The sequence below is a fragment of the Rhinoderma darwinii genome, chromosome 6, assembly GCF_050947455.1.
Source record: "Rhinoderma darwinii isolate aRhiDar2 chromosome 6, aRhiDar2.hap1, whole genome shotgun sequence".
Taxonomy (NCBI): Eukaryota; Metazoa; Chordata; class Amphibia; order Anura; family Rhinodermatidae; genus Rhinoderma; species Rhinoderma darwinii.
This window is the reverse complement of record NC_134692.1, coordinates 34,798,915-34,808,192: the sequence shown is the minus strand read 5'-3', so window position 1 is coordinate 34,808,192 and position 9,278 is coordinate 34,798,915. Positions and strand designations below refer to the sequence as shown.

General features: G+C 42.2%; 1 protein-coding gene across 3 annotated transcripts in view; it reads left to right on the top strand.

Moving 5' to 3' along the window:
* Window positions 1–2,721: 2,721 nt before the first annotated feature.
* The window catches only part of ATF2 (activating transcription factor 2), a 63,661-nt gene continuing 57,104 nt past the window's right edge, over window positions 2,722–9,278 (top strand). For 2 of the 3 annotated variants that reach the window (XM_075829498.1, XM_075829496.1), the window contains exon 1: window positions 2,722–3,129. The gene's annotated coding sequence lies outside the window, so the exon portion shown is untranslated. The remainder of the gene's footprint in view (window positions 3,130–9,278) is intronic. The other variant, XM_075829497.1, reaches the window with a different exon arrangement.

Here is a 9,278-nt window from a genome sequence, read left to right as displayed (position 1 = left end):
CGCTTGAATATCTTTGCAGGATGTCAGAATAACCTCCCAGAGCTTCTGTTTTGATGTGAACTGCCTCCCACCCTCATAGATATTTTGCTTGAGGATGCTCCAAAGGTTCTCAATAGGGTTGAGGTCAGGGGAACATGGGGGCCACACCATGAGTTTCTCTCCTTTTATGCCCATAGCAGCCAATGACAAAGAGGTATTCTTTGCAGCATGAGATGGTGCATTGTCATGCATGAAGATAATTTTGCTACGGAAGGCACGGTTCTTCTTTTTGTACCACGGAAGAAAGTGGTCAGTCATAAACTCTACGTACTTTGCAGAGGTCATTTTCACACCGTCAGGGACCCTAAAGGGGCCTACCACCTCTCTCCCCATGATTCCAGCCCAAAACATGACTCTGCGACCTCCTTGCTGACGTCGCAGCCTTGTTGGGACATGGTGGCCATTCACCAACCATCCACTACTCCATCCAGCTGGACCATCCAAGGTTGCACGGCACTCATCAGTAAACAACACGGTTTGAAAATTAGTCTTCATGTATTTCTGAGCCCACTGCAACCGTTTCTGCTTATGAGCATTGTTTAGGGGTGGCCGAATAATAGCTTTATGCACACTTGCAAACCTCTGGAGGATCCTACACCTTGAGGTTCGCGGGACTCCAGAGGCACCAGCGGCTTCAAATACCTGGCATTTTAGCAGCTGATCTCCTAATCCTATTAATTTGTCTGGCAGAAACCTTCCTCATTATGCCTTTATCTGAACGAACCCGTCTGTGATCTGAATCTGCCACAAATCTTTTCACAGTACGATGATCACGCTTATGTTTTCTTGAAATATCCAATGTTTTCATACCTTGTCCAAGGTATTGCACTATTTCACACTTTTCGGCAGCAGAGAGATCCTTTTTCTTTCCCATATTGCTTGAAACCTGTGGCCTGCTTAATAATGTGGACCGTCCTTCTTAAGTAGTTTTCCTTTGATTGGGCACACCTGGCAAACTAATTATCACAGGTGTCTGAGATTGATTACAATGATCCAAAGAGCCCTAAGACACAATACCATCCATGAGTTTAATTGAAAAACTAATAATGAAATGTTTATGACACTTAAATCCAATGTGCATAATAATTTGGAACACGGTGTAGTTTCTAATGGCACAATTTAAAGTACCATATAAATGTACTGGGAAACGGTAAAAAAATTATTTGCGGGCTGAAATTGGAAAAAAAAACTGTGATTCCTCCATTTTTTTTTGTTTTTACGGCTGTCACCATGCGGTAAAAACAACAACTTAAATTTATTCTGCAGCTCAATACGATTACGGTGGTACTAAATTTATTTAGGTTTCTTGATATTTTTCTACTTTTACAAAGAAAAAACTATTGGTTTAAAAAAATAAAAAAATAATTATTTTGTTTCACCATATTCTAACAGCCATAACTTCTAAAAATTTTCGTAGACAGAGCTTCTATTTTGCGGGACGAGCTGTAGTTTTTATTGGTACCATTTTTTGGTACATACAACTTTTTGATCACTTTTTCTAAAAAAGATTTTTGAGAGCTAAGCTAAACAAAAAAACAGCGATTTTAGGGTTTATTTTTTTGTTATTTTACGGCGTTCACCGTGTGAGTTAAATAATGTTGAACGCCGTGAAAAGCAAAAAATTAAACTGCCATAATCGCTGTTTTTTGGCCGTTGGACCCGGGTGTCAGCTGTAAAACACAGCTGACGCCCGCTGAGTGTGGAACGCGCTTAGCCGTGAGCGTGCCCCATACTTCTCTTTACCGCTTATCACGTACATGTACGTGATAATGCGTCAAGGGCTTAAATGCATTTTCATAAGTGTGTAAGAAGGAGGCCTTAGTGATAGTATTCCTGAAATATCGCTTAGGATCTACTGTGGCTTAGCATTAAATAACCAGTACCTCTGGTGGTCCAGGGAGGAAGCAGTTAAAGGGGTATCCCAGATTCAAAAAATATCACCTATCCATCACTTGGCTGGGACCCCCACCGATCGCAGGAAAGGGTTTCCCGAACACTCTGCTCCTCCTTACTGCAAGACTGCAGGAGGATATTAAAGTCTATGGCCGGGTTCCCACGCAGCGTAAACTTTGCGGAATTTCCGCAACGGAATTCTGTGCGGAATTTTATTAGCGAAAACGTTAATAAATTTATGTCCGCAGCATGTCAATTTATTCTGCGTTTTTGTTGCTTTTCTGTTGTGGGTTTTCCCCATTGAATTCAATGGGGATGCAAAACCTGCAACAGAAAGCCAAGCGACTTTTGCGGCGGGATATAATGAAAAGTTTTACAACTTTCTAATATACACCGTGCACCATTTTCAGAATGTGTTTGCTGTCAGTGAATGGAAACAGTCTACAGTCCAGACAGTTGCAAAATGGTTGTGAAGAGGGCAGTAGCACTGCAGCTGTCATTGTTGGGCATGCTCAGAGCACTTGAGGGCAGTGCTTTTGTATGCTGCATTTACAATTCTCTCCCTGATACATTTCTTTAGTCTTTATTATTAAGCTTAATGCTGATTGTGACTGTAATTACTATTTATTACTCAGTCTAACACCTACAGGCCACGTCAGCTCCATTTACTGTACTAACATAACCAAGATGGTTTCGAACACGCATGCGTGGAGGTGGAGCGTCTCAAAAAGGAAGCAGAAGCCAAGAAAGGCAACAACTTCCGGCCAAAGCTCCACCCACACACACCTGTAACGCCGCCATTGCCACTCCTGGCAAGCCAGTATCGGATTGGATGACGTAATCCATTTTGCTGGCTCTCTCCCACTGCTGAAGCAGCGGGCTGCAATCACACTCCCCCTCACCCAGCTGTCAAGCGAGATATCGCGATAATCTGACAGGGAGCTGGTGGGATTTGGCCTTGAGCAAGGTTTATCCCTTCTAGGGGGTAAGTTTGTAAACACGGAGGTTGCACTGCCGCGCACCTGTCGCGATAGAACCTGCACTGCTGGGATATCGGCTGCCCGGGAGCGCACGGTAACATGGCGAACCATATAGAACCGTAATGTTTATGTCATCAGTGCGGGAGATCGGAGCTGCTCAGGTGCTGAAGGAGCTGCAAGGACAGTAACCTCCCCCCATACTACACCTATATGTCAGGTAGGATGGATGATTGACAGTTGATGAGAAGGGTCCTAGTCTGCAGCTTTATACACCCAGCACTGTCTGCTATGATGTCTGGTTACCATGGCAACAGCATCCGTATTCTCCTAACCCCCTGGACCAAACACGCCAGTGACATGCATGACAACTCCTGTGTCTAGAATGTTCCGTGCCATATAATATATATAGATATATGATGTATATAAGGCCATAGAGGCGCACGTATAGGAACAGGGTATAGTGATGGGAGATCACTTAATTTGACAAAACACTGGTTCCTGATTTGTAATTAGGGTTTTTACTAATGATTTGTCTATTTATAAGGATGATTTGTCTGATACAACCGGTAATTAGCGTTTCTGCACATAAGACTCTGTTCACACCTTATTCTTTACGTGATCCTGTTCTGTAGTCTTTACAGCCCCATTCATTTCAATGGGACCAATTGACATCCAATAGGACACTTTACATGGTATGCTGTCCTATACTGGTATCCGTTTATAATGCAAACCACGACGCATTGCCGGATACCAGCAGCTCCTGGCTGACACTTTTGACTTACAATGCGGTCCGTTGTTCTACATGCAGCGCCATTTTTTCCCATCAATTTTGACAGAATCTGCACCAGAGACTCCAACAGCGCCTGATTTATACTATGGAGTCAATGCCAAAACAGATCAAAACAGGAATCATCTTTTAAAGGGAGTTTCTGAGTTTATAAAAAATGTGGCAATGGGGGGGGGGGTGCAAGAAAACAAAAAGGGAAGCTTTTATCATCCGACAGATCCCCCGGCGTTCCAGCATAGCTGCTCCGGTTCTCCCGATGCTGTTGACATGGATGCAGCGACGACGTGCCTCTATATCTATATGATCACTGCTGCCAATCACAGGCCTCGTTCATTATACGGCATAGCACCATTTAGGCCAGTGATTAGCTGCAACGATCATGAGGGTATACGGGCACGTCATCGCTGCAGCCATGTATATAAAGATCGGCAGGCGGGTCGGAACAGCTACACTGGTTTTTGTTTTTTTCTTTATTGTCCACATTTTTTATGAACTCGGTAACATCCATTATTGGGGGTTATGATTTTTGCTGCAACCTTTTTCGATAGTAGGGAATATGGAAAAGGGGTGTCCACATGAAACTAACCGTTAAAAAACGGACAACAAACATTGGTGTGAACAGAACCTTCTTGTTCTATATATGGCGACAGAACATAAAAATCGCTGCTTCTATAGTAAAATGAAGGGTTTCAGAGCAAACCAGTGAAGAACTATGATAACTCCCCTCTTATCGGGGGAAATGTTGCGCTTATAGAAAGAGGCCGTACATTTACATAGGGTAGATATAGCAAGACTAGTGCAAGAGAAAACTGGAGGTGTTACTCAGAGCAGCCAATCAGATTCCATCTTTCATTTTTCAGAGGCCCTTTGGAAAATGTAAGCAGCAACCTAATTGGTTGATATAGGAAACTTCTTCACTTTTCCTTTGCACCAGTTTTGATTAAACCCCCTCATTTTGCTCTAGACAACGACTTATCTGAAGACGGATGCCGATCATTAATTTCCATATGTGATGATTCAAGATGTAACTGAGTAAACAAATATATAATACCGGTCACCTGATATAATTGTACATGAAAGCTGTCACTATGGCGGCGCCATAAAATAGAATTCCTGTATGTTGTGCTGACTGCAGGGATTGTGTCTTTACCTGTATCTTCCTTTTTATAAGCGTCTAAAGTCAGGACGAACATACATTAAAGGGAGTTTTCGCATTTAAATAACTAAAGCCTAATCTGCGTCTAATAAAGAGTTCTGCAACTTTCTGATATAATTTGCTTATTCACTTCCTCACCATTTTAAGAACGAGAAATATTTTTGTCTTGAATGGAACATTCTGGAAGCTGAAAACCTGACCTAATTCTTCTCTCAGTGGAGAGCAGAGGTCGCAATAATGCCTATATAGACGTCACAGGGTGGGTATATACCCATATATAATACACATGTATTGTATATATCCATATATAATACACTCAGGCAGAGTACATTACCCATATATATATATATATAATACACAGAGGCACAGTATATACCCATATATATAATACACACAGGCACAGTATATACCTATATATAATACACACAGGTACAGTATATTCCTATATATAATACACAGAGGTACAGTATATGCCCATATATAATGCACACAGGTACAGTGTGTATATATATATATATATATATATATATATATATATATAATACATACAGATACAGTATATATAATACACAAAGGCACAGTATATACCTATATATAATGCACACAGGTACAGTATATGCCTATATATATATATATATATATATATATATATATATTAGAATACACACAGGTACAGTATATTCCTATATATAATACACAGAGGTACAGTATATGCCCATATATAACGCACACAGGTACAGTGTATATATATATATATATATATATATAATACATACAGATACAGTATATATAATACACACAGGTACAGTATATACAGAGGTGTGTTGCAGAAGTTTTAGGCTGGGTTCACACAGTGCTAATATAGAAGGGGTTATGTGGGGACCGAAAATTATTAGCAGTGTAGTCACTGTAGTATGTGTGTACACTGCTAATATACATTTCGGTCCCCCGTCGCTCTGATTATGAGATTTTAATAGATTTTTATAGCGATGCCAGGGGACCGGAAGTCTAGTTGCACAGCCTTCCTTCATGACGACACGACTCGTCGCCATGTAACTGGCCCCGCTGTACTCTATGTGGTAGCAGTAGTACAGCTTTTACATAGAGTACAGCGGGGCCGGTAACATGACAAGAGTGGTGTCGTCATGAAGGAAGACTGTGCAACTAGAGTCCGCCCCCCCGCCAACACTATCTCTTGTTAGTCTATTAAACTCCTATAATCAGCACGACGGGGGACCGTAATGTATATTAGCAGTGTACTCCCATAATGCAGTGACTACACTGCTAATACCTTTCGGTCCCCACATAACCCCTTTTAGCTGTTAAAGAGGCTCTGTCACCAGATTTTGCAGCCCCTATCTCCTATTGCAGCAGATCGGCGCTGCAATGTAGATTACAGTAACGTTTTTATTTTTAAAAAACGAGCATTTTTGGCCAAGTTATGACCATTTTTGTATTTATGCAAATGAGGCTTGCAAAAGTCCAAATGGGTGTGTTTAAAAGTAAAAGTACAACTGGGCGTGTATTATGTGCGTACATCGGGGCGTTTTTAATACTTTTACTAGCTAGCCCGTTCTGATGAGAAGTATCATCCACTTCTCTTCACAACGCCCAGCTTCTGGCAGTGCAGACACAGCGTGTTCTCGAGAGATCACGCTGTGTCGTCACTCACAGGTCCTGCATCGTGTCAGAGGAGCGGGGACACATCGGCACCAGAGGCTACAGATGATTCTGCAGCAGCATCGGCGTTTGCAGGTAAGTAGCTACATCGACTTACCTGCTAACGCCGATGCTGCTGCAGAATCAACTGAAGCCTCTGGTGCCGATGTGTCCGACACGATGCAGGACCTGTGAGTGACGTCACAGATCTGCACTGCCAGAAGCTGGTCGTTCTGAAGAGAAGTGGATGATACTTCTCATCAGAACGGCCAGCTAGTAAAAGTATTAAAAACGCCCCGATGTTCGCACATAATACACGCCCAGTTGTACTTTTACTTTTAAACACACCCACTTGGACTTTTACTTTTAAACACACCCACTTGGACTTTTCCAAGCCTCATTTGCATAACTACAAAAATGGTCATAACTTGGCCAAAAATGCTCGTTTTTTAAAAATAAAAACGTTACTGTAATCTACATTGCAGCGCCGATCTGCTGCAATAGCAGATAGGGGTTGCAAAATCTGGTGACAGAGCCTCTTTAAACCGGCATACAGATCCTCAGCGAAATCTGCATGTCTTGCAGGAGTATTTTGGTGTGGATATAGCCACAGATTTCACAGATTGTAATGAATGAAATTTGTGGTGAAAATTTACGGCATTTCTACTACAGACAGGATATGTTGAGAATTTAAAATTCTGCAGCATGTCCCCTAGTTTCCCCCCACAGTATAATGCCCTCATAGCTGCCCCACACAGTATAATGCCCATATAGTGCCTCCCCACACAGTATAATGCCCCTATAGTGCCTCCCCCCACAGTATAATGCCCTCATAGCTGCCCCACACAGTATAATGCCCCTATAGTGCCTCCCCACACAGAGTAATGGCTCTATAGCTGCCCCACACAGTATAATGCCCCTATAGTGCCTCCCCACACAGTATAATGCCCCTATAGTGCCTCCCCACACAGAGTAATGGCTCTATAGCTGCCCCACACAGTATAATGCCCTCATAGCTGCCCCACACAGTATAATGCCCATATAGTGCCTCCCCACACAGTATAATGCCCCTATAGTGCCTCCCCCCACAGTATAATGCCCTCATAGCTGCCCCACACAGTATAATGCCCCTATAGTGCCTCCCCACACAGTATAATGCCCCTATAGTGCCTCCCCACACAGAGTAATGGCTCTATAGCTGCCCCACACAGTATAATGCCCCTATAGTGCCTCCCCACACAGTATAATGCCCCTATAGTGCCTCCCCACACAGTCTAATATCCCTATAGCTGCGCACACAGTATAATGCCCCTATAGTGCATCCCCACACAGTATAATGCCCCTATAGTGCCTCCCCACACAGTCTAATATTCCTATAGCTGCCCACACAGAGTAATTGCTCTATAGCTGCCCACACAGGATAATGGCCCTATAGCTGCCCACACAGGATAATGGCCCTATAGCTGCCCACACAGAGTAATGGTTCTATAGCTGCCCACACAGGATAATGGCCCTATAGCTGCCCTCACACAGTAGAATGCCTTTGTAGCTGCCCCCACACCGCATAATGCCCCCATTCAGTATATTGGCCCTATACCCAGTATAATGTCCCCTAGTGCCTAATAGAAAGATAAAAAAATAATTACTTACATATCCCCATTCCCACGACGAGTGGAGGAGATCCTTCTCCTCTTTGGTCTGTCGGCGGGTCCACCTGTAAGCTAAACCCGTTAGGTCCGCGGGACTGACGGATTCAGTAAAAGCGAATGATACAGCTGCTCTCTTTAGAGAATACAAAGTAGCTGTATCTTAAAAAGTAAAACAAAATTTTAATAAAAGCTAATTAGGAAATTACACTATTCACACTGATCTATTTATTTAAAAAAAAGCCCTCAAAGGTGTACATAGCCTTTAATAATAGTGCAACTAAGGGCTTCCATATTATTTCCCAATGTAATCTCCTAGCTCATTTTTCTGTGGTGCTATGTGAGATCATTTTCTGTTCTTCATCACAGTCTGTATTCCACGGTTCCTGGATTCTACCAGGAACATTTCTCATTTACATTGACACCTCTCTAAGTCAACAATATTTCCATGCCATCCTCAGGATATTTCCTGCCTGTTAACAGCTAGTAAATGTAATTTTGACGTTATATGGATCTGCTCTCCTCTACAGTAATGCCACCAAAAATGGGAATGGATCTAGGGAGTTCTTCCTTTGTCTGTCTTCTAAGATCCATTGGCATCCTACCGCCCCCTTCATAAGGGTATATTCACACGGTGCTGTCAAATCGCAGTTGATTACCACAAAATTGCTTAAAAATGCAGCTTTTTTTTGCGAAGTCACTGCAATAAACTGTGATTTAAATATACCTTTACAATATAGAGCCCTAAACATTTAATAGCCGTAAGAAGTATGTGCCTCCCTTCTATTGCTCTGTAACAGCAGAATGGAGGGAAGACATACATTAAAACAAACTCTATATATCCATAGTCTCATTCTACATTTAACAAATCTGTATTTTGTTTTGCGATGCCTGTATATCCTAAATCGGAACATAATTTGATTCCGTCTCCGCTTTGTAGAATCACCGCATCACTCAAGTAGATTTCTATGTTTTCTGAATTGAGATCGCTAATAAGCAAATCCATTCTGAATCGCTTTTCATCCTGCACAATATGCAGAGACGGTGCATTTTTGGCAAGTTCAAAGTGATTCAAAAGGGTCTTTGCAACTATTTTTGTTTTACTCCAATGCATCTAA